Consider the following 24,825-nt stretch of genomic DNA (forward strand, 5'->3'; position numbering starts at 1 on the left):
AGGCCACTTCAGCGCAGCATTAGTGCAAGCGCAATGAAAATTGCCGCTTTCATAAAAGCAACGTATGCACTAACGTTAGTGCAATCGTCAGCAAGATCAACGCAAACGCTCCCATGCCTGACCTGGACTACTTTTAGTGATGCCAGTTACGAAGCGCTGTTGGTGAGATAATACCGCTGTATACTTGATTAGTATGCCGGCATGCATGGGTAACACGTCAGCGACAGAACCCAAAGCTGCGCGGATCTAGCGTCAATCAAACTCTTTCAGGACACGCCGCGGAAAGTACGAGTTAAGCTTGCTGACGACTGTACATGTGAAAAAGTATCGACAGCAAGAAACGGGAAGTGGTAGCGGTACGGTTATCAACGGAACGCATACTTCGCCGAGTAAAGGAAACGAGGAAGAGAGGAAACAATCGCGAGTGGCAGCTATGACAAATAACGAGTCTCGATCGGGCACAGTGTTTTCAAAGTGGCGCTGGCAAGACCATCGTGAAAACCAGCACCTCGAAGTCTGGTCACGCTTTAGCTACTGCGCTCATCGCTATGAAGCCCCTATATCTTTATTTTGGCGCTGAAGCTGTGCCTCGTAGTCGGCATTCATTTCTGTAGTACCTCATAGACGAATAAAACTACACGCTGCATCAGTACATTCTCTTCCGGGCCAACACAGTGGACGAATGTATACCGTACTGGCTCCATGAACACACGTATTGGCCGTCGAATGCACCGACAGCTGCGCTAAAAGTAGGCCGTTTTCGTTCGTGCGGACCAACACGCGCCGATTCGCAAAACGAGGGAAAGTAAACAAAAGCGATTCAGTGCTGCAAGCGACGCCAGCGAGCCCGCCGGCTGAATTATCACTTCGCCCGCACGATACATAGCGACCCCCCACAACAGCTGCTCCATCGTGCAACGGCACAGCGGCAGTTTAACAACAACAGAAACAAAGTTGGCAAAACGCGAAACTCGTTCCGCGGAGCGGGGGAATGCGGTCCGAAGACAGAAGGCGGCCGCACCACCGCCGTTGACAGCTCGGTCACAAAAGCAAACGAAAGCACGCGCCGCGTGCGCTTCGCGGAGCACGCCAAGAGGAAGAATAGGGCGGCGGTGGTAGTGATAAGGTAAAGAATAAGACGCTTATATGTGCATCCCTTGAGGGAGCACGGCGCAGCGTCGGAGAGCAAAGGGCTCGTTCTTCCTCATCCGCACGCTACCTTGTTCCGTGAAGATGTGTACGAGGGGTGCTTTGTTGTCGCGTGTAATTCTGGCCGAGTTTGATCATCGATCTAAGCAACGCGCCGCAATTCGGATTCAGCTTGAGTTAAACTTTTCTCCAAGTCCATCATGAAAGATTGCGCTTAGTGTTTCCCCGAGCTTCGGTCGCATTTGAGACCTACAAAAAAAAAAAATAGTTCATGAAACAACCGGTCACTCAACGCTGGGAACTTGCATACAACGACTACGGCTCGTCACTCACAACTGACGCCCCTACGCATTTCACCAATTGCTGATCAGTCCCCCGCTTTTGGAGGAACAGTTGCGACAAGAGTTAGTTGCCGTGCCCGTGCGCGCCCACACGCCATGAAAGCGGCGCTAACGGTTACGTCTATCGACAGACGACGATGCGCAGCGCTGCAATCAGCGACGCTCCACTGAGCATCGGTGTGCATTGCTGCCACAAGCAATCATCCGTGCCAAAAGCGCAAACGTGCAACAAAGCGGATCCGCTTTCGCTCACCACTTCTTCCGGGTTCATTGCGCGAAAACGAGCCTCTACGTATAGTAAGCAACGCGAACAAATCGCAATCCCTCGCCTCGAACACGCACCGGCGGCAACGGCTCTCTCGGGTGACATCGGGTCACGCAAATGCAGCGAACGACGGACTCGTGCGGGCCGGCGCCGTTCGCGCTACTCACGCCGGCCAGTCAACGAAGGGCCAGCGAGTAAACGCGCAGTGCTTCAGGCGCCAATATCGGTCGAAATTTGCAAACGGAAAAAGCCAGCGCCCGCGGACAGAGCCACTCGCCAGGACATAGAAATCCCTCGACGCTGGCCGCCAGCGCGGCTTCCAACTACGCCCTGTGGGCCAATATGCAACATTCACTACTTGATTATAAAATGCCAGAAAAAAGAGTAACACATTCCCAAAGAAGCAACAACAGGTCCTAGTAGCATGAATGCAGCACACAGCTCCGGCTAGAATGAGCACCGGGCTCAATTGCAAAGAAACTGACACAGCCCTCAATTCAGCGACGCTAACATTCGGTATCGACTGCCGCGATCTGTTTCGAAGGCAGGAGCATCGCCCCCGGCGAAGGAAAAACATGCTGGGAAACACGCTACGAGCTGTGCTGCACCGTTTAAGCTCCCCGGACGCATGTAACGGTTGCGCGAGGCAGCATCAACAAATACTGCGGCCGAGTCGGTGAATGACATGCGATGAACTCGGGGAGTTGCATCCACACCCACCGTGAGTAGTGCCGGCAGCCTCCCATGTTTCCTTCCGCGACGATTAAAATCCAAAAGCAAGGTAGAGTCGTTTCGGCGAGGAGTAATCCACAGGTGGGCACGGCAGACAAGATTTTTCTTCGCCGCCAAAGGGGGCACACTTTTCACAGCCACCGCCGAGCCGTAACACACACTCAAAATATGTGGATGCGAGCCAGCAGACGGGAAGCGCGCGCCGCCATTTTCATTCGCGACGTCAGCTTATCCTACCGGGCAGACTGTGAAACATCGTATGCCGGTTCTGTCCAACGCACCGTGGCGCGCCGGTCGCAAAGCCGGTTTCTGTTCTTGTTTTCGCTTTCTCTTTCCTGTCGCGTTGGCCTCGCTTTCCGTTGGGCCGGGGGTCAAGACATGCAGCTACCTATTCGTTTCCCTTTGTGTACTTCGAGTTCCTGCCTTCTTCAGATAGCGTGTCTGCGAGAAATGACGGCTCAATTTTTTTTTCTAGTAAGAAAGAGTGGGGAGCGTTCACGTTCTTCCTTTCACGTGGTTGGTTCGAACGCACGTGCCGCGACCCAATCTGTATGTCTTCGCCTCACGGCTCCGAAGGGGAAAAGTATTTTTGATCGAAGCAATTTCCTACTGGACGACTTCCGGATGGGTCTGGAATCTGTGCCGTACGTGCGGGGCGACCTCAGCGGCCCTCCCCAGGGCACTTGCCAATACATCGTGTTCTCTCTCGATTTGGGGTGGGTAGTCGGGCATGCGAGCAAGTGCAGAAAGTCGGTTACTCGAAGCCGCCGAGATAAACACGGGGCGTCCAGTAACAATGTCTTGGGTGTCGACGCCATCACGGACAGTGAGGAGAATACTTGAGTCGATGACTCCTCGTCGTTTCAGGTATGCATTGAAAGACAACACAATTCCGTGAACGGGGCAACTGTGAAGTGTCGAGTTTGTTGCGGTTCAGTGATGTTAACACAACGAACACTTTCACACAAATATCACGCTAAACGTTACATCTTGCATATTACGCGCATATAAGAAGAAAAAAAAAAAGACAACTCATTTGCTCCCAGCATGATGACAAAATAATAAAAATTGGGTCAGTTACACGCTAGTGGTGCGAATATGGATTGATTGATTGCCCCTTTATTTTGGCGCAGCCAATCATGGGGTAGCGGCCATAAAACGAGCGGTGCATTGCTATAAATAAAATTTGTTCCTAATTTTAACATGATAAGCAAATAGATAGTTTTGAAATCATTCGTTACATTATTTCACAATAAAAAAGACTATAGTCTTAACGAATATGTTTGATTTTGTTAACCTTTAAATTCAATTTATTTTATTGAATATAAAGAAAATGGGCAATTTCTCTTGAAAATGAAGTTTGATTTCAACGAACTTGGCAACGAATTCGTCTCGTATCTCGTAGGAGAATCTCATACGGCCTCGCAAACGCCCCTGTGGCTGAAACCCAGCATGGTAGCCCCAAAACAAAGAAGAACCCGAAGGGATAAATTTGACCTCAACCTTCGAAGTGGTTCGTCAGAAAGCCTTGTCCCCTGATTGGTGAATAATCTGCACCAATCAGAGAAAGAAATGATCCAGATATTCACTCTCATTGCAACGAAGGCTTAGAGGGGACTGCACCTGACCAGACCTGTGTAGGTAAATACTCAGTGGAGGGGGGGGGGGACTCAGCGTCGTATTCTGGTAACTGATATCTCGGCCCTTCTGAAGGAGGAGCATCGATTTTTCCAACAATAATTGAGGTGAGAGAACTCAGAAGCTGGCAACGCAGGCTGAGGGAAATTGTCCGTAGTGGGAATTTTTTTCAAATCGCGCCGTAGTTACAAACGCCAACGTTTGTAACTGCTGCAAAGAATAGGCGGCGCTTATTGCATTACTATTCTTTTTTATCTCTTCGTCACATTGACTTCCCTTTCTCACTGTACTGTACATGCGTATGCTTTATATTTTATTTATCCCTTCTTTGTGTTTGTTTCTTTGTATCTCTTTCTCTCTGTCTGTATTTTTGCTATGCATTTCTAATTTTTTATGTTTTTATCCCATTTTCTTTCCATTGCTTTCGTTCCGCTTATTTTGCTCCCTATACACGATCTCTCACTCCTCAAAGTGATCTCATTCTATGCTGGACAAACCGTCACACTAGTTTTAGCAGCGAAGCAGCAGATGAAAAGGCAAACGAAGAGAGCACCCGTTGGTTCCTGAAACTCTGTAGGTTGACTCTAAATTTATCCCTGCCGGTGGTTCTTTCCTTTAGAGCTACTGAAAAGGTATTTAGCCACAGGAACGTTTGCGAGGACGCGTATGCGATTTTCTAAAGGCACATAAAACGAATAGAATGTTAAGCTGAGGCATAAATTCGCTTCATTTGAAACCATACTAGCTTGCTCGTTTTTTTTTATTGATTTTATTTCTAATCCATCGTTTACCAATCTGTTCTTTGTTTAAACATCCCCATCGAAATATCCCATTTGGTAAAATAATTCGATCTCACAAATGAGATACCGTCCATTTCATGGCCGATCTCCCGGGGTGGGTTGTGCCCGGACTCCGAGGAACAACCAACCAGCCAAACTTCTGGTGGGCTCAGAACACGTAAGGTGAAAGCGTCAGCGCAAGCCAAGACGGGCCACAAAAGATAGAAGATACGAGAATTGGTGCTTACTATATAACAACTGCTTTGTTCTTATCGCAACAACCCACATAACCGTAATTGGGCAGCGCACAAAAGGAAACGCACAAGACAAGGAAACAGGACAAATGCTGGTCTAACTACTGTAAATTGATTTAAAGGAAAGCGTAAATACGTATAAAGATAATCGTGCGCCATGCAAGATTACATCCGATCGATAAAACAAATTTGTTGCTCTGATAAAGCCACACATGGCTGGCTACCGCAATTGCACTTGGCTATGTAGTAAGCTTCCACAAGTTCACGTGTCCATTGATTATGATGGCGATCGATGATTGATGTTTGCTCAAAAGAAGGAGCGCAAGCACACTCGTGGCAATGATTGCAGAGGTAAGACGATACCCCAACATTTAAGAAATTGGGATGATCCCGCAGCTTGATATTCCACATGTAATGTTTCGTGGCGCATGATTTTCTGTGTACATATACAGGGTGTCACACGTAAATTTAGCCAGAGTTTAAAAATTTGTCGGAACACGTAATCAAGTCGCAACCAAATGCATGCTGCTCATCGTTGCCTGGAGTTAGTCAGACTAATATTTCTGTTCTGAAATATTGTTAAATTAGATGTGTTTAATTAAGTTCTCAAGAATTGAGGATAGATAAAAAATTTAATGAGAAAGTTGTACATCGGTTTGCAAAACGACCAGTTAAACAGTTTCGAACTTTATATTTGTTAGGTATTAGTTTTTTCTGCTAATTACAAATGCCCATGAAATTAAAAAAATACCACGTTACAAACCCGCTCGTGCGCAAGTGCGCACAATGATTCTAGTGCTACGTAACGTTCCGCGTACGAACAACCATAGCATTTGCCCCATTGGGCTGTCTTGGCAAGGCCGCAACGATGGTGGTGACTTTACGATGAACACGTTTTGCTATCGGCAACAAAAAACGATAACCGCTGTGACTACTTATCGCTGCCTTGAACCGGTGCGAGGGAAGCGTGTGGTTCGTATGCCGAACGATAGGGAGCACAAGAATCATCGTGCGCACTTATGCGCGAGCGAGTTTGCACGTAGTATTTTTTGCAGGCATTTGCAAATAGCAGAAAAACACTAATAGCTAACAGATATAAAATTCAAGACTGTCTAATCAGACGTTTTGCAAACCGATCTACAACTTTGTCAGTGAAATGTTTTATCTATCTTCGTTTCTTGCAAAGTTAGTTATTTAAACATAACTAATTAAGCAATATTTTAGAACAGAAAAAATAGTCTGACTACCTCCAGGTAACGGTGAGTAACATGCATTTGGTCGCGTCGTAATTACGTGTACCGATATATTTTTAAACTCAGGCTAAAGTTACGTGCGACACCCTGTATATGCTTTCCTTCAAATATATTGTTACGTAAAAATGACACGAGGCGTGTCTATTTCAAATCTATATTCAAACTAATGCGTATGGCGTCGACTAAGATGGAGGACAGCACGCACAACCGACAGACCACTTCCTCGTTGTCGTCTTCTGACCGCTGATATGTCAGATACGTAGCATTACCCCCCCCCCCCCCCCGGCGGTAAAAGCGCCGTCTCGGTGCACATTAACTACGGTCTTCAGTAGGCAGGTGGTAAGGTTTTAGCCTGCTGACGTGCACAACGTCACTGGGTGTGGTTGCAGGCAGGCTTGTGGTCTCAGATGCAGGAATGATCTCATAGGTGACGTCGGTTTCCTGGCGGATGATACGGTAAGGACCCATGTAGCGAGACAATAACTTCTCTGATAAGCCAACTCGATGAACTGGGCACCACAGGAGAACAAGAGAACCGGGTGAGAAGTGAACGTCAGCATGCCGGCTGTCGTAAATCGCTTTCTGGGTGGCTTGCGAAGCCTAGAGCGGGCGATCTGACGTGCGCGGTCGGCACGAGCAATAGTGTCGCGTGCATATTCGGTTGACGGCGTTGTAGTGGTTGGAAGTAAGGTTTCGAGTGGTAACGTCGGATCACGGCCATAAAGCAAATAAAAGGGTCAATAACCAGTGGTGTCGTGGCGCGAAGAATTGTACGCGAAGGTCACGTGAGGTAGCGCCAGGTCCCAGTCATGGTGGTCGGAGGACACATACATCGCGAGCATGTCCGTTAGGGTCCGATTTAGCCGTTCGGTAAGGCCATTTGTTTGGGGATGGTAGGAAGTGGTCAGCTTGTGGCGCGTCGAGGAAGAGCGCAGAAGATCGTCGATCACACGGGACAAAAATGTGCGGCCACGATCTGTGAGTAATTGGCGAGGAGCGCCATGCTGTAGGATGAAGTCGTGGAGCAAAACGTCCGCAGCGTCAGTAGCGGTGCTGGTGGGGAGCGCTCGAGTGGTGGCATACCTAGTCGCGTAGTCTATAGCAACAGTGACCCACTTGTTGCCCGATTTCGACTCGGGAAAAGGACCGAGAAGATCTATACCAACACGGAAGAAAGTTTCGGTTGGGATGGAGATCGGTTGAAAAAGTCCAGCCGGGGGCGCAGTAGGCCACTTCCTACGTTGGCATTTATCGCAGGAGGACACGTAACGGCGAACGGACCGGGCGAGACCGCGCCAAAAGAAGCGGTGATGCACGCGGTCGTACGTCCGAGATACACCCAGATGACCAGCAATTGGTTCATCGTGAAGCTCGTGCAGCACGGTTGACCGCAAATTTTTCGGCACGACAAGAAGGAGCTCAGGGCCATCTGGTTGGAGGCTACGACGGTACAGCGTGCCATTCAGGAGGACGTACATGCGAAGTGCCGTGTCGTTCGGAGCAGATTTGAGACGGTGAATAAGTTGTCGCAGTGAAGCATCACGACGTTGTTCATCACCAATCTGAAGAAACTGGGACATTGACATGACGCTGAGGCTAGGCTCGATGTCTGGTTCGTCGGGCTGATCAACAGGTTAGCAGGATAAGCAATCGGCGTCCAGATGGAGGCGTCCAGACTTATAAGCAACCGAGTAGGAATACTCCTGTAGGCGTAGTGCCCAACGACCAAGTCGTTCAGTGGGGTCCTTCAGAGAAGAAAGCCAACACAGCGCGTGATGATCTGTGATGACACGGAAAGGGCGGCCATACAAGTAAGGACGGAATTTCGAAACCGCCCAAACAAGAGCGAGACATTCCCGTTCTGTTATAGAATAATTGCGTTCAGACTTAGAAAGCAGACGGCTCGCGTACGCGATTACACGGTCGTTGCCCCGCTGAATTTGCGCCAAAACTGCACCAATTCCATCACCACTCGCGTCTGTTCGCACTTCTGTGGGAGCATCGGGGTCGAAATGTGCAAGAATAGGAGGTGTCGTTAGAGCGGTGATTAGCTGAGAGAAGGCGTCAGCTTGAGGAGGGCCCCAAGAAAATGGGACGTCTTGTTTGAGAAGGTCGGTGAGTGGCCGTTCGAGTGCCGCAAAGCTTTTCACGAACCGGCGAAAGTAGGAGCAGAGGCCCACAAAACTGCGGATATCATAGAGAGAGCGTGGGAATGGGAAGTTTGTTACAGCGCGTACTTTCGCCGGGTCTGGCCGTACGGCGGCAGCGTCAACCAGGTGACCCAATACGGTAATCTGACGAAGACCGAAGTGGCACTTGGAGGAATTGAGCTGCAGGCCGGCCCGTCGAAATATGCATAGAAAGGTGAAAAGGCGTTCAAGGTGGGCTGCAAAGGTAGGTGAGAAAATGATCACGTCGTCCAGGTAACACAAACATGTCGACCATTTATATCCTTGTAGGAGCGTGTCCATCATTCTCTCGAAGGTCGCTGGAGCGTTGCAGAGCCCGAACGGCATGACCTTGAATTGGTAAAGACCGTCAGGGGTAACGAAGGCGGTCTTTTCTCGGTCCATGTCATCTACAGCAATTTGCCAGTAGCCAGATCGGAGGTCGAGAGATGAAAAGAATCGTCAATGCGTGGTAGAGGGTACACGTCTTTTTTGGTAATATTGTTGAGGTGGCGATAATCAACGCAGAAACGCCATGAGCCGTCTTTCTTTTTTACTAATACCATAGGAGATGCCCAAGGGCTCGTTGATGGTTCGATTACGTTTTTCGTAAGCATTTTGGCCACTTCTTTCTGAATCACTTCTCGCTCAGACGCTGACACGCGGTACGGCCGACGGTGAATGGGCGCAGAGTCACCAGTGTTGATTCGGTGAGTGACAATTTTAGTCTGGCCCAAGGGACGATCGTCGGTGTCGAAAATGTCACTGTATGAGGCCAAAACTGTGCAGAGAGCGTCGGCCTGGTGAGGCGACAGCTCCGATCCAATCATGTTTCGAAACATACCATCTCTGAGCTGGGTGACCATGAGACTGCGCTTCGATCAAGAGCAGATACAGCGACAACACTGACATCGTCCTCTGTTATGGCAGTTAGCTGGGCTAGAGACATCTGGCAGGGCAACACTTGAGGGGTGAAACCAAAGTTAAGGAGCGGAACTAACACACAGTTATCCGCTATGGTCGCGATGGTATAGGGCACAGTAACACTGCGCGTCAGCCGAACGTCAGTAATTGGCGTAACGATATAATCACCGTCAGGAACTGGAGGGGTCCATGACAAAGACACGTACGTGACGGCTCGAGGTGGCAGGCGAACAAAAGTGGTTGGGCTCAAGCGGCTGGTGGGCTGTGCAGAGTAGTCGGCAAAGATTGGTAGATCAAGGCTGAGGGTACCAGACGAACAATCAGTTTTGGCCGAGTGTGCCAAAAGAAAATCAAGGCCAAGTATGAGGTCGTGAGGGCAGCAGGCTAGCACGGCAAAAAGGACCACGGCGTGACGACCGGCAATGCTGACACGAGCATTGCACATTCCGATTACTGGTACAGTACCGCCATCGGCAACACGTATTGCCTGCGTCGTAGATGGCGTCATAATCTTTTGTAAGCGGCAGCGTAGAGAAGCGCTCATAATAGACAGGTGCGCACCTGTGTCAATGAGGGCGGTCACAGGAACATGGTCGACTTGTACTTCAAGCAGGCTATGGTGTGTGAGAAGCGTCAGTAGAGGATTTTCGGCCGTCATTGGTATTGCAGCTTCACCTCCATAAGCTGCAATATCTAGTTTTCCTGCTGCGGTCGTCCAGAGAAGCTCGGCGAGGAAAAGCGCCGAGGTGGCGGAGAGCGGGATTGGCGACGTAGCGGCGACGGGGAGCGAGAGCTGCGGCGACCGGACGAAGGGGCATCAGGGTAGCGGCGACCACGCAAAGGGGCGTCATTGGAAGGCTCGTAAGGTGACGACGAATAGAAATTGAAGGGTGTGGCGACTGAACGTCGAGGGGTCGTCGGATGCTTGAGCGCCGAGGTAGAGAAAGTCTGACGTGGTTGGTTTGACCAACGGCGGCGGCAATAGCGAGAAACGTGCCCAGGCTGGTGGCAGGAAAAACAAATAGGCCGGTTGTCGGGTGTTCGCCATTCCGAAGAGTTACGGAAAGGCATTGTTGGAGGTGAACGGCGAGCGTGTCCTCGGGAGTAGGACGGGACTTCAGGGCGAGTCAGGGGACATGCTGATGGAAGTCCGAGGTTCGCAAACTCCTGCCTCACCACAGCTTGTATTAACGCCACTGACGGCTGTTGTTGGTCAGAGGCGAGCGTTGCGAAAACGGGTGGCCGGACAGGCGGCTTCAATTTCCCGACGAACAATGCGTGTGACGTTGTCATACGTGGGGGACTGGTGGACGGCTTCACACGATGAGGTCGCGGCCGTGTGTGGCAGCCGGGTGAATCGCTGAGTAATACGGCGGCTCTTGGCTTCTTCGAACCGCCGGCACTCTTTAATGATGGCGTCGATGGTGGCAACGTTGTTGTAAACTAGTAGATTAAATGCGTCGTCTGCTATGCCTTTCAGCACATGGGTCACTTTCTCCAACTCACTCATGTGCTCGTCAATCTGGCGGCATAGGGCGATGACGTGAATGTACGCGACGTACGACTCCGTCGACGTCTGTGCACGGGCCGCCAGTTGATTCCGCGCTGCGATCTGCCGCCCAACGGTGTCGCCAAAAAGGTCGCGGATCTTTTCTTTAAAGGAGTCCCAGCTCATAATCTCCGCTTCGTGCGTCTGGAACCACACTCGCGGTGGGCCATCGAGGTAAAAAAGCACATTGGCAAGCATAAGAGTCGGGTCCCACCTATAGCTTGCGCTGACCTGTTCGTACCGGTTGATCTATTTGTCGACGTCAACGCCATCCTGACCGGAAAATACACCGGGATCACGAGCAGGAGGTAGAACGACGTATGTAGAAGTCACGGTAGGGGCAGGTGGCGAAGACGATGGTTGTTCAACCTGTGACATGGTTGGACCTATGATGATGCGGCCGTTGCGGAGCTTCGTGATGAAGACGGGGAAGTACCCAGCACGTCCACCACAAAGATGTTACGTAAAAATGACACGAGGTGTGTCTATTTAAAATCTATATTCAAAATGATGCGTATGGCGTCGACTAAGATGGAAGCAGCAAGCACAACCAACAGACTACTTCCTCGTTGTCGTCTTCTCACAGCTGATACGTCAGCTACGTAGCAATATTTTTAGTTGTTAGACTAGCGCACGGTGTTATAATAGGTTAGGTGGAACAACGCTCGGCCTCCGCCGCGCAGCCTCCCCGCTGAACACGGAGACGCGTTTCGCATTTTTTCCGACAGGCAGCGCTGGGTGTATCGACTCTTCAGGTCAGCCGCTTCAACGGGGGCCGCGTCGCTTACAAAGCTGAATTTGCGACAATTCTTCAACTGCTAGCCGTTCGTTTTTTATCAGGGTAACCCCACATATCACTCTGATTTGAAAGTAAATGCAAAACATCAAGAAAGTTTAGTGGCGGTAGCCAACAGATGGAAACACAAAGGAAATATAGCTTCTGCGAACAGTGATAATGAGTGTGCAGGTGAACACGAATTTCAAAAATATTTTAGCTCGTGTACAAATAGTTCCACCATGGCAAATTGGGTGAGGCCGCCGTGGCGAACTGGCTTAGTAATCACTGGGTTAGCAACCGAGCCCCTTAGCAACTGATCCACCGTGGCGGACCCGAACTGGGTTAGTCAAAAAGAAAAAAATATTCACTGAAAAAGAAAGCGCTGTTGCGTGCGTGTGTGTGTGTGGGGGGGGGGGGGGGGGGGGCTGACGTTTCACTAATTGATGGTTGTCAGAAGGAAGGAACACTCCTGACAGCGGTAGGTTAGAAATTGCTCTCATGGGCTGTCGTTGTGCATGCCCCATATCGGATTATGCTTGGCATGTGTAAACTTAAGTTTACACGCGCTGGCTGGCGCGTGGTAATGAAGGTTGACGTACGTTTAAGGACCAATCCATCATGGCTCACCATGTGTCATTCCGATTATGCCTTTCTTTATTCGTCACAGACATGCTGTTTAGATCTTTGTGCCCGGCTGTGGGTGCACAAACGTGAAATGGTCGTGCTCGTTTCCTTTTCAGCTTCCTAACCATTTGCTTCCCAGTTTCTTTCGGGAATGAAAGTAGAGAGTGACACCATATTCCGTGATGTCACTGTCTGAGCCGTTAAAACTAACTACCCAAACCAGACGAGGCCCCATTCATGCACATACGTTCGCCAGTCGAAACGCCTGCCACCCAAATGCTAGCCTATTTGAAATAGCTTATCCTTGTTCATCAAGTCTTTATTTACACAACTTATATTGTCCAGATGGGCAAGAAGTGCTTTGTGCCGCGATGCAACTCGGGCAACCGCAAGCACCCGAAGGAAGGCCTCAGAGAAGGAAGCAAAGATTTCAGCATCCTAGAATCAACATTGCAATGGCTGAACAACTGGGAGAAAGATGTCAAGCTAGGTAAAGCAAATCCTCACAACTTCCTGTCTCAATCAAATGCTGAAGGTATGCGAGTAACAATACTTTCTACAGTTCAGCTTTCAAAGTATTTGTTACAACAGTGTGGCTTTAAATATGTGCTAACAGCTAAATTCAACCAGGGCGTCCTTGAAAAATTCTTTGGCGTCATACGCCAAGCAAACGGGTAGAATGACCACCCTTGCTTACCTACGTTTTTGCAGTTATATAATATGCTTTCAATATATAGCCTTGTGAAGCTGCCAAAATTTGGCAACTGCCAGGTACAGATTAGTGAAGAGCCACGCCTTTTGAGTTTCTCTGACCTAACGTCAGCATTTCAGGAATCTGCTCCTCTAGAGTCGCGTCTGGAGGGACTGAAACAGAAACTAGACGGCTTAGTGGAAGAACAAGCTGACTGTGAGAATGTCTTTTCGGATATATCCTCGTCAGATAATGTGACCGACTGTATAATTCATTATGTGGTAGGATTTTTGTGCTGGAAGATATTGAAGAACACCACTTGTCAACAATGCCGCAATGGCTTGGCAGCTACAAGTAATGCAGCGTCGAAGCCTGAAGCTGCATTAGCAGCCTGCAAGACGCGAGGGGGACTGGTACATCCGAACACTTGCCTGTTTATGTTCTTAAAGGAAGTTGAAGCAATATTTTGCAAACATGCTGGAGAAAAGCACGCATATGACATGACAATAGACTATGTAGTAGAAAATTCCATGTTATCATTTCCCTGTCATGAGCACAAGGTGGATATTATGTCGAAAGTGCTTCATTATTATGTTTGAATCAGGATGAGGCAATACTGCAAGCAACTGCGGAAGGTTGAAGCAGACAAGACGCAGAAGCTACGAAAGCTTTCGAAGCTTGTCTAGTGTGTTGTGACTTTTATCCTGACAGTGCATGTTGTGCTGGTACAGATGATGCACTGTCGAATGAATAAAGTGTTTTTTTTCTTTTTACTACCACCTTGAGTACTATCCTATATTCTTTTGTATCATTTAGCCACACCACATAGTACTCGAGGTAAAGCCGCTTTTCCAGGCAAAAATATGTAAAATTTATAGATCGTGCCAATACTGTGATAAAATTCTTGGCGCACCGCAACCTATATACATTGTAGTCTGTTTATTTTGAATATATCAAAGAGCGGCCATCGGTCACAAGCTATCGCCCACTTTATTGCATTTGCTTTCAATCCTGCATTTTCGACCTGGGAGCGGCGCGTCACGTGCTACTGCGCGCTTTGAAAGACCTAAATAGTTATTCTATTCCATTGCATTAAAGCATTCGTTTTCTCGCAGATGTTTACAGAATTTGCAAATAATCGGTTTGTAATGAAAGATTCTGTAGGTTCAATTGATCTCATATGCGAAATGCCCCTTACGCATGATACCTGCTCGTTATATGATCTGACCGCAATTACACCAATTATTCTTTCGAGGGCAAATGAAGGGTGAATTCAACACGCGCCACACAACTGCATATTTACTCTTGTAGATAAAATGCGGGAACGATCGCCTAGCCCACGGTGTTGCCGAGGCCGAATGTGGTGTTTGAGCTTCACTCCGCATGCCGAACTGTCAGGCGTAAAACACTACGAAGTCTTTATATTTAACATATGATATTACACTGCCACATAATCCTCACAGGGCCTTGCGATATCGCTAAACACGCTAAAACACCGAATGTTAGAAGCGTCAGGTATGCGCTGGGTATAGCCAGGCGGCCTCCGTCCCGCGCGCACCTCCTTCCGGCAAGAAAGGGAAAGAGATCCCCGATTTATCCTCACTCCAATGCACCGTTGCTCCACCTGAACTATTCTAACACCGTGGACTAGGGCTTGTCCTGATTCCTTCTCTCGCGTGTTTCCTTTTGTGCGTTTCCCAATTATGGGTAAGTTTCAACTCACCAACCATTCAGTTCTATCTACAACCCATATAAATGCCACCACCACAGACCTTGCATGCACACGCGTAAAAAGACGTCTGACAAGGTGAATGCGTCCAGATTTCTCACAATGATCGGGGGAAAAAAAGGAAAAAAAGAAGCCCCGCCGTGGTGGTATTGGCTAAGGTACTCGGTTGTTGACGCGCAGGTCACGGGATCGAGTCCCGGCTGCGGTGGCTGCATTTCCTATGGAATCGGAATTGTTGTAGGCCCGTGTGCTCAGATTTGGGTGAACGTTAAAGAACCCCACAGGTGGTCGAAATTTCCGCAGCCCTTCACTGCGGGGTCTCTCATGATCATATGGTGGTTTTGGGACGTTAAACTCTACATATCAATCAATCAATCAAAAAAGGAGCTCGTTGTATCAGTGATACGGTTATATCTTTGTACCTCTCCGAATATGAATTCATGTGTGCGCATTTTTGTTAGAAATTTGTTTTTTTTTTACGTACGCAATACCTCTTGTAAGGCGTGCGCATGCAAGGTCTGTGGTTGTGGCATTTCTCTGCGTTGTTGTGAGAAGAACGAGGCACTTGCTATAGGAATAGACATGGCTTGTCTTTCTTATTTTTTGTGGTCTGTCTTAGCTTGTACTGAATTTTTCACTTTGGTAGTTGATTCATGACCCTCAGGGCTGTTCTTGGTGACTACATTGCACCAAATTATTTACTTTACTACCCCGCCCACTGACATAAACTCTAGGTTGGCTGCATGAATACTTTCTGGTTACTTTTAAATTCAATTGGTGATACATGATTGTTTTGAAATGAGAGCGGACTACTTAGACGCGGACAGAAATACAGGGACAAGCGCTTACTGCTAAGTGAAAATTTATTTGGAAATCTACGCAATATATACTGACAGATAAAACAATGTCATGGCACATACGATAAGACTAAAGCACGGACCAAAATAACAGAACCGATAAAATATATATGTAAGTCAGCCCCACCTTACCAACGCCTACTGTGCCTTAGAGTGATTACCTAACTCCTATGGTACCTGCTATACTGTCTAAAAATGCTAGCTCCTTATCGGACAGAGCTGTTGACGGTTTGCTGACGCAAGTCAAGTGTTCACGCGCTATGTATGCTGCTTCAATTATAAGCCTTGTGCGTTCATCTTTGTGTTCGTAAAGTACGACTGCGTTATCAAACTGTACCTCACAGCCACATCTAGTGGCATGCTGGGCCACAAAACCATGGTTGCCGCTGCGAACATTGCATGCATGCTCACGCAAACTGTCGTTTCAGTTTGCCCAATATAACAGGCATCACACGAAAGTATGATCATGTAAACAACGCTGCTAATGCAATTGGCAAAACGGCTTCTGTGCTTCATTTTGCCCCGATGTCTCTTGTATCTAGCGGCACATGTCAGCATAGCCAGCTGTGAAAGCTTGTGAGGCGCAGAGGAAACTACACGAAAAAGCTTGCCCCACCTTTTTCAGGCAGTGGGTAACCTGATGCATGTAAGGAACAACAGCTATTTTTTCTTTTTCTTTTTCGCGGTTGCTGTTGTCACGTCCTGCTGCACCATTTCTTTGGCCTTCTTTAGCTCTCCGTTTTCGGCGGATACTTCCGGCCACGGAAACCAAGAGCGCCTCAGGATACCTAGCTGACTTGAGCCAAGCAACCTGATTGTGGAAGCTGGCTGTCATTTACTGACCACAAGAACGGTTAATTTCATCAGTGAAACACGTACTCACTATGCCTCTTTTGACTAGTTTGCTATGAGCCAACGTGAACGGCAGCAGTGGTTTTCCCGCGAGTGGCTGGTGTGTTCTCCCTAAACGTAAGCCTAAGGTCAAGAAACCTGATGGACGAGTTTTCCGGCATTTCATGGGTCAATACAGGTGGATCAAGACATTTCATAAAGAGCGACATCACATTGGTGGCCTGAGACACGAAACCTTGCGGATCACACTTCACTATGACTAAAAAAATCTTCAACAAACCTAAACACTTTCTTCACTGCAGTGAAGAAAGTGTTTTGGCGTTGGCGCTTCAAGTAACCGTTTCTCATATCATTTTCAGATAAAGCACAGTGCTTCCAAGCTGCTCTGTCGTAACAGCCTATGCGCGCACACGTCCTTCCTTCCTTCCTTCCTTCCTTCCTTCCTTCCTTCCTTCCTTCCTTCCTTCCTTCCTTCCTTCCTTCCTTCCTTCCTTCCTTCCTTCCTTCCTTCCTTCCTTCCTTCCTTCCTTCCTTCCTTCCTTCCTTCCTTCCTTCCTTCCTTCCTTCCTTCCTTCCTTCCTTCCTTCCTTCCTTCCTTCCTTCCTTCCTTCCTTCCTTCCTTCCTTCCTTCCTTCCTTCCTTCCTTCCTTCCTTCCTTCCTTCCTTCCTTCCTTCCTTCCTTCCTTCCTTCCTTCCTTCCTTCCTTCCTTCCTTCCTTCCTTCCTTCCTTCCTTCCTTCCTTCCTTCCTTCCTTCCTTCCTTCCTTCCTTCCTTCCTTCCTTCCTTCCTTCCTTCCTTCCTTCCTTCCTTCCTTCCTTCCTTCCTTCCTTCCTTCCTTCCTTCCTTCCTTCCTTCCTTCCTTCCTTCCTTCCTTCCTTCCTTCCTTCCTTCCTTCCTTCCTTCCTTCCTTCCTTCCTTCCTTCCTTCCTTCCTTCCTTCCTTCCTTCCTTCCTTCCTTCCTTCCTTCCTTCCTTCCTTCCTTCCTTCCTTCCTTCCTTCCTTCCTTCCTTCCTTCCTTCCTTCCTTCCTTCCTTCCTTCCTTCCTTCCTTCCTTCCTTCCTTCCTTCCTTCCTTCCTTCCTTCCTTCCTTCCTTCCTTCCTTCCTTCCTTCCTTCCTTCCTTCCTTCCTTCCTTCCTTCCTTCCTTCCTTCCTTCCTTCCTTTTTTGCCCCGCTGCGGTGGTCTAGTGGCTAAGGTACTCGGCTACAGACCCGCAGGTCGCGGATTCGAATCCCGGCTGCGGCGGCTGCATTTCCGATGGAGGCGGAAATGTTGTAGGCCCGTGTGCTCAGATTTGGGTGCACGTTAAAGAACCCCAGGTGGTCGAAATTTCCGTAGCCATCCACTACGGCGTCTCTCATAATCATATGGTGGTTTTGGGACGTTAAACCCCACGTATCTATCAATCAATCCTTCCTTCCTGTCCGTCCGCCTGCCTGCCTGTCTGTCTGTCTGTCTGTCTGTCTGTCTGTCTGTCTACTCGTTCTCTCAACTTTACGTCTTTATAGCCTTCCCGTCTCTCCTCGCTCTCCCCTCCCTTGCGCACCACCTTGGTGTACTATACTAATGGTCTGGGTCTGATCCGCTCTGTAAGCGTGCCTTGATAGCTAAATGGTTAGGACGCTCGCATTAGAATCGTTTGAGCCCGACTTAGAATGTTGGCTCGGCAAAATTTTTCATTCGCCGAGACATGATCTCCTTTTCTTTTTTTTCTCCGCACTCATTCCCTCTTCCATCAAGTTAATAAATCGCTTCCCGGACGAATATGTGCACATCTCTTCTCGTTACGGAGCAGGAGAGAAATCAATGACGAAAAGAAGAAAGACTTTGCGTGTCTGTTCACGATGATACCTTTTCATCTATGACGCACAGCCAGCCTCGACCTTAACAGCTCTGCCGTATAACTCGCATAGATTTTGCGGTAGAGAGAAATGGGAAGCACGAAGAGGTGGTACACGATTTCCAACGAGGCAGTTAAAGTAAAACTTCGTGACATACTCACGTGAGTTCCGTCACTAAATTGTAGGACTTAGATGTGCAAAGCGTAATATGCTGCAAAAGAGGCCGAAGAAAATGGCATCAGGTTTACATGTTTATTATTTTTTTATTAGGGATAAATCAAGAAGTAGTGACAGTTGAAGGCATCAGACTTTCGACTTGTTATGTTATCGGCTCTGTTCAACTTGAACAACCAGGAAAAATGTTAAAAAAAAACAGGACGTAATAATGTGCGAAATTGGGGGATCCTTAAGCTTCACCTGTAAGAGTTGAACGCGATAGCGAAATCCGACCCCTAGTTTGCCCTTCAACCACCAAGTGAATACTTATATGTTTTGTTACGCATACACGCACAGAGTAGATTGTACCAGCGCGCGCATGTGAATGGTACATAGATTTTTGATCTGAAGCAAGAGTCGCATGGCCTCCAAGATACACGCCACATGCTCGCCATCTCAGAGGCCATAAAGTGTCTGATAATGTCTCACAGATGGCGGCACATTATCTAGCGTTTTCTGTTTGCTCGATCAACGCCTATATATGGAAAGGCATATGTTTTTCGCTTGATAGGCATAGTTGTCCATATTTAGAGCTGTTTGAAAGTTGCTGTATGTTTTTAGCGGCGATGGCTGCACTATCTCGGCCTTTTTCGACATAGTTTGATGGCCTCTAAAATGCGCCTACAAATCGCAAAACATGCCCATTTTTGTCTTGTAACCTGTCGAACAAAATGCGTTAAGGAGACTCCTTCCACTAAATGACATTTGTGTAGTATTTTTTTCCCGAAGCAGCTGCAAGTAACATCGTGGTTTTGTGGTAGGACACCTGCTTGCCACGCGATTGGCCTGGGTTCGATTCTCAATGGAAAATTTTTTTTCTTTATTTCACTTGCTTCCTTCTCGATTTTTTGCTCACCGACGATTTTTCACTCAATACAAACGATGCCGACACCGACGGCGGAATTTCTGCGACACGAGCTCTCTAACGCTATCGCGTTAATGTAAAACGTAAGAAGAGTTTGCTGAACACTCCACAGTGAGAGTTTTGCGTAGACACGATGAATTACGAGAAACATCGCATTACCAACTCTATCCCCTACACGTTGCTAAACTCCAAGCCGCAAAGGAGTGAAACGAGAGTATATGCCACAATTCTTCCCGCAACAAACAGTCCGCGAAGAGGTTAAAGGGACCCTGAAACGACTTTGAAAATTTTTTACACATACACATTGGGCTGGTAGACGATGTCTCAAGGGTAATTTAAAGACGCACTTGAGCTCTGTGCCTAAACTGTGTAATTTATACCAACGTTTTAAAGCTGCGAATCGCTTTAGATCGCTGCGACTCGGCCAAACGCGTTTGCAACCGCTCATACACCAAGTGACACACTCTATCCCACCGACGTTATCGTTTCCAGCTGATCTGATTGGCTGTGGAACGCGCAGCATAGACTGCCAGTGCCGGCTCGACGGCGGGATATACGCGTATGCGGTCTCACGCCATATCGTGAAGCAGGCGCCGTGAAGGCGGAGCTTAGCCCCGAGCGCTCGAAGGAAGAGTTGAGGGCAGTTGAGGGGCAATAGCGGAGCCGAAGAGGAGAGTACTTTTTTAGTAGTCGTAGCTCCGTTAATATTTGGTGTTTCGATTGAACTCTGGTGCTAATGATTTGCTCCAGTAGTTGTCTAATCAAAAACGCAGTGTGAAAGAACCCCTTCAGGGACCCTTTCACTGCAAGACGAAGGTGCCATGTGCAAACTGACGCAGCAACTGTTGTACTACACGAGGGGCAACGTTTACTCTCATGAAACTTTGCAGTGCATTGGTGGACTCCCCCCCCCCCCCCCCTAAAAAATCAGATTAAAAGTTCATTTTATTGTAAACAGTCATGTCAGCTACTGCTACTACAGCAGGAAGAGCAAAGTGATATCATTTATATAGCATGAAAATAAGGGAATGCCTAATACCCTCCTCCCCTTAAATAATTATGAACCATAACCACGAAGAAAACCCTGAAAGGCTGCCAAGCAGCAGCGGTGCGTACGCCGTTGACGCGGCGGAAACGGGTGCGTCGGCGCGGCTTCTTTACTTGGCGCTCAAGGCTTCGGGCAGTCTCTCGTACATTATACACTATTAGACTATACGTCAACATCAGTTAGTAAACTTATACGACAAGCGTTAAGTTATAATGTTTGTCAGTATGGTGTTACGTCGTTCAGTCACTGAGTGATTGGTTGGAAAAATATACTGTACCTTTGTTCTATATTGAAAGTGAGTAGGCCTGAATTAAGGCTGCCGCCAGAAACAGGCCTGTTTAAGTTATTACGATGCTCTACTTTGGTGCCCTTCTGACTGAGACGTCTGTTCAGGAGCAGTTTTGGTCCAATAAATATAAGGTTCCATATGTCCTTGCGTGCTGCCTTCCTCCTAGAAACCGTTGTCGGATGATTCGCTGCTCCACCAGATATGATAAGCGCACTCATAGCTACCTCATACTATATTGCTTTAATCAAATACCAGGTAGAGTTTTTCGTGCTAAATCGAAATTCGAACTGAAGCAGCTTCTTTGTCGCAATAATATCTCTTTCGCAATACTTGTTCTTTTTCTCAAGTAATTGTCTCTGCTGTTTCCGAGCTTAAAGGTAGCTCTGTTTCATCAGGCTATGCATCGCTCCTAATATACAAAAAGAATATAATTCACGTCTTCCTTTTTTTTCTTTTTTCTCTGTTATTCTTTACGTCACAAAAAGTTTGGCGGTTTCCTATTATTGTATTGTTGCTGTCGCATAATCAAATACAAGGCTAGGCGACGTTACATGTATTAGTATCAGTTTTATTTCTTTTTGCACTGTTGTGCAAGCGTGTCTTTATTTTGTACATATACGCAAAAAAGTATGCACCTGTGTTATCTTAGATACATGAATTCTTGTAATCTGCTGACTTCCGGCACGGCCCTTAAAACCCAATGAGGCTTTGGCAGGCCGATTTTGCATCACTTCGCTGCTCTTTGATGACTGATTGATATGTGGGGTGTAACGTCCCAAAACCACAATACGATTATGAGAGACGCCGTAGTGGAAGGCTCCGAAAATTTCGACCACCTGGGGTTCTTTAAAGTGCACCCAAATCTGAACACACACACACACACACACACACACACACACACACACACACACACACACACACACACACACACACACACACACACACACACACACACACACACACACGCACGCACACACACACACACACGCACACGCCCACGCACACGCACACGCACACGCACACGCACACACACACACACACACACACACACACACACACACACAATCATGTTCATGTAAGGCATTGATGTTCATGACTGTTTGGGCGAGTCTTGAAGGTGAAGGTGAAGTCGGCCGATCCATGTGAAAAATATTTTCGAAAGAGAACTACCGTAAATGTGACCGGTGCAGTGAATGGTAAATTGTTTAAGAATGATTCAGCTTTTTGATAGCATTCAATAGCTGGTCAACGAAGTTGTCATTTAGTGTGAGTAAGTCGTTGCTCTGAAGGCCCCCTCTCTCGGTAGACGAAATAGTTATATTTATTGTGGTTAGTCATTTCCATAGTAGAAAGATACAGAGAAATGAAGTTGTTTCGTCGGCGATATTTCACGCCTCAATGGTACGTGCAGTATTAGCACGATACAATACAGATACTTCTTTGCTTGTGCGCGTGCAGCAATCCCGTCAACCTCGGTAGATCTCCGGCTGAAATGCTCGGGTTCTCAATTGAAGGTCCCGGGTGCGATCACGGCTGGAGGTGAAATGATAAAGGCCTGCATACTGTGCGATATAAGTGCAGGTTAAACAGCAGATAGTCTGAATTTCTGGAGCACTCCACAACAGCGTCTCTCACAATCATGTATTGTTATTGCTACAATTATTATTATTAAAGTAAACCAATGCACTGAGAGGCTTTGTGAAGCTTTGTCGTCAAACACCCAAGTGCCCAATGCTCTTTGGCATCGCAAGTGTATCCAGTGTGCAAGAAAACAGAAACCACATTGTCGTTACTATATAGAAGCCCACACCGTAATGTTTCTGCTATGAAACGCGTACATAGGTAGCTGGACGTCTTATCAATAATAAAGAAAGGAAATTTTGTTAACGCTTAATTGCGTTAATTTCGTTTCCAAAAAATATACCTACTTTCAAGAACAGAAGGAAGCTATACTGGCGCGCTTCGTTCTGTAAAACTGCAGGTGACATATGTGCGTTTTGATTACCACAATTCCTGCACTTTGGTCGTAAGTTTCAATTGTGCCATTTATGCATACTTTGGCGTCCACATTATCGCAGTAACCAAGAAGTAATTTCAAGGTAAAAAATAGCCGTTGCAGAAAAAAAACGAGTAAAATGATAAATGCCAGCAAAAGATCAGGCAAATTTGAAAACTATAATCCTTTTATTTTTCGAATATTCGTTTTGCCCTTACAGGGAGAGAAAGTAAAATATACAGTTAAGTGGTTGACGCAGCTATATGCTGAATAATATCTGCATTACCGAGTACTTTGCCTGTTACTCTTCTATGGTTCAACGGTGGGCACAAAAAAGAAAGCGTCGTACATTGGGTTGAATGTTCAGAAACGTGAACGGCTTCACAACCAGCCTAACATATTAGGACAGCTGCGCTAAGTTTATTGAAATAGTAGTCAGCAATCTAAAAAAAAAAAAGAATCCGTTGTGCAGTGACGCAATGTGCAGTTGCTGTTGAGGACACCTTTAACCGGCAGTATATATTCTCGACCAATACGGTGTACCAATAGCGCGTGGATATTACACATTTACGAAACGTTACCATTTAGAAGATTACGCATGCGATATTACTCGCTTGAAATATTGTTAATAAGTAAATTAAGAACAGGCGAGATGAAGCACTATAGTGCAATAATATTTCTTCAAAGAAGCCAAGGCTATTCCAATAGCTATTAATAAAAACTATGAGGGAAAGAAACATTCCAATTTTCCACTAGCGAGCTTCCGGCTGATGGGGAGCATCGTCTGCTTGTGTTGTAACGTGCCTCGTGTTGGCGTGACCTGCGCTGATACCAGTGCCGATATCGAGGATTCTTTTATCTAACACCAGGAATCTGCTTTGAGTTGGTGTCTCGAAATCTAGCGATTGCTGTCACGTTCAGATATGATTCGATTGGGTAAGTTGATAAATATGCATAGCGATTTTTAACAAAGACACGAAAAAACAAAACAAGTAATTCGGTAAAATGGAAACAAAACTTCAGTGCAGTGTTCTATCCCTTCCGTAGTCCTTGTAATTTTCGCACTGTATGAATTATATTGTTTCTTGCCAAGATGTCACGCCATTGGTTTGTGGAAGCATGCTTCTTAGCATTTGAAAGTTATTGGCGTCTACTGAAAATTACCAGAGTACTTATTTGGGCCAATTGGTAAATATACATAGATAATAAAAAAAACTGCTCAAACCAGTGGGCAATGGGACAGAAATGGACCAAAGTTGAGCCATCCTCGGTCTTGCTGTCGTGTGGTTCTCAGTAGTTCAGGTTTTCTATGTACTTAGAAGTAAATGCACCCAGGCAGCCGTAGATTTGCTATATGACGGGGAATTAAAGTGTCCCTGGAACACCATGAGTCTGCTTCACTATGAAGTCGATCGAACCATAATCTAGGTGACGCAGCCTGCATAGATGCAGCTATGGCTCGTTGGATGCTGCCCCCCCCCCCCCCTGTTTTAATGCTGGCTGAAGTGCCATGCGTTGCAGCTTCCATAGACACTAGCACTAGCACCCGAGTGTTCATGGTGCTAGTGTCTATAGAACAAAATGTGTCCATGTGACTGGCACTAGTGTCTATGAAACCTGCAATGCATGACACTTCAGCTAGCATGGGAATAATGGGCGGTACATGAATTTGTCTAAACTTTACTCTATCAGATCCTTGTGGCTCCGTGTGGCCTGCATCCGTTCTGTCACAAGACAAAACTTAGCCAATATTCCGCAGCTCCACTTTACCACCTTAACATTCCTATGCTCACCAATTCGAATCAGGTCACGTAGTTCAAAACGATGTATTGTTTTATCCGAAACAACTGATTGCCTAAATGCAACCCTACATGAAGTCCCAAGCACGTTTGCATGCGTAAGCACGAAGAGAAGGTGAATCCGTGAACTGCACATCATTAACAAAGGGGCAGTGCGATCGTAGTGCCAGAGTTCCCTCTATGTAAATG

At 47.2% G+C, this 24,825-nt stretch overlaps 1 protein-coding gene across 2 annotated transcripts in view; it reads right to left on the reverse strand.

Moving 5' to 3' along the window:
• LOC119170200 (unconventional myosin-XVIIIa-like) overlaps positions 1-2,613 on the reverse strand; it is a 309,197-nt gene extending 306,584 nt beyond the window's left edge. For both annotated transcript variants that reach the window (XM_075890718.1, XM_075890717.1), the window contains exon 1: positions 2,476-2,613. The gene's annotated coding sequence lies outside the window, so the exon portion shown is untranslated. The remainder of the gene's footprint in view (positions 1-2,475) is intronic.
• Between the last annotated feature and the right edge of the window lie 22,212 nt (positions 2,614-24,825).

This window comes from Rhipicephalus microplus, chromosome 3, assembly GCF_043290135.1.
Source record: "Rhipicephalus microplus isolate Deutch F79 chromosome 3, USDA_Rmic, whole genome shotgun sequence".
Lineage (NCBI taxonomy): Eukaryota > Metazoa > Arthropoda > Arachnida > Ixodida > Ixodidae > Rhipicephalus > Rhipicephalus microplus.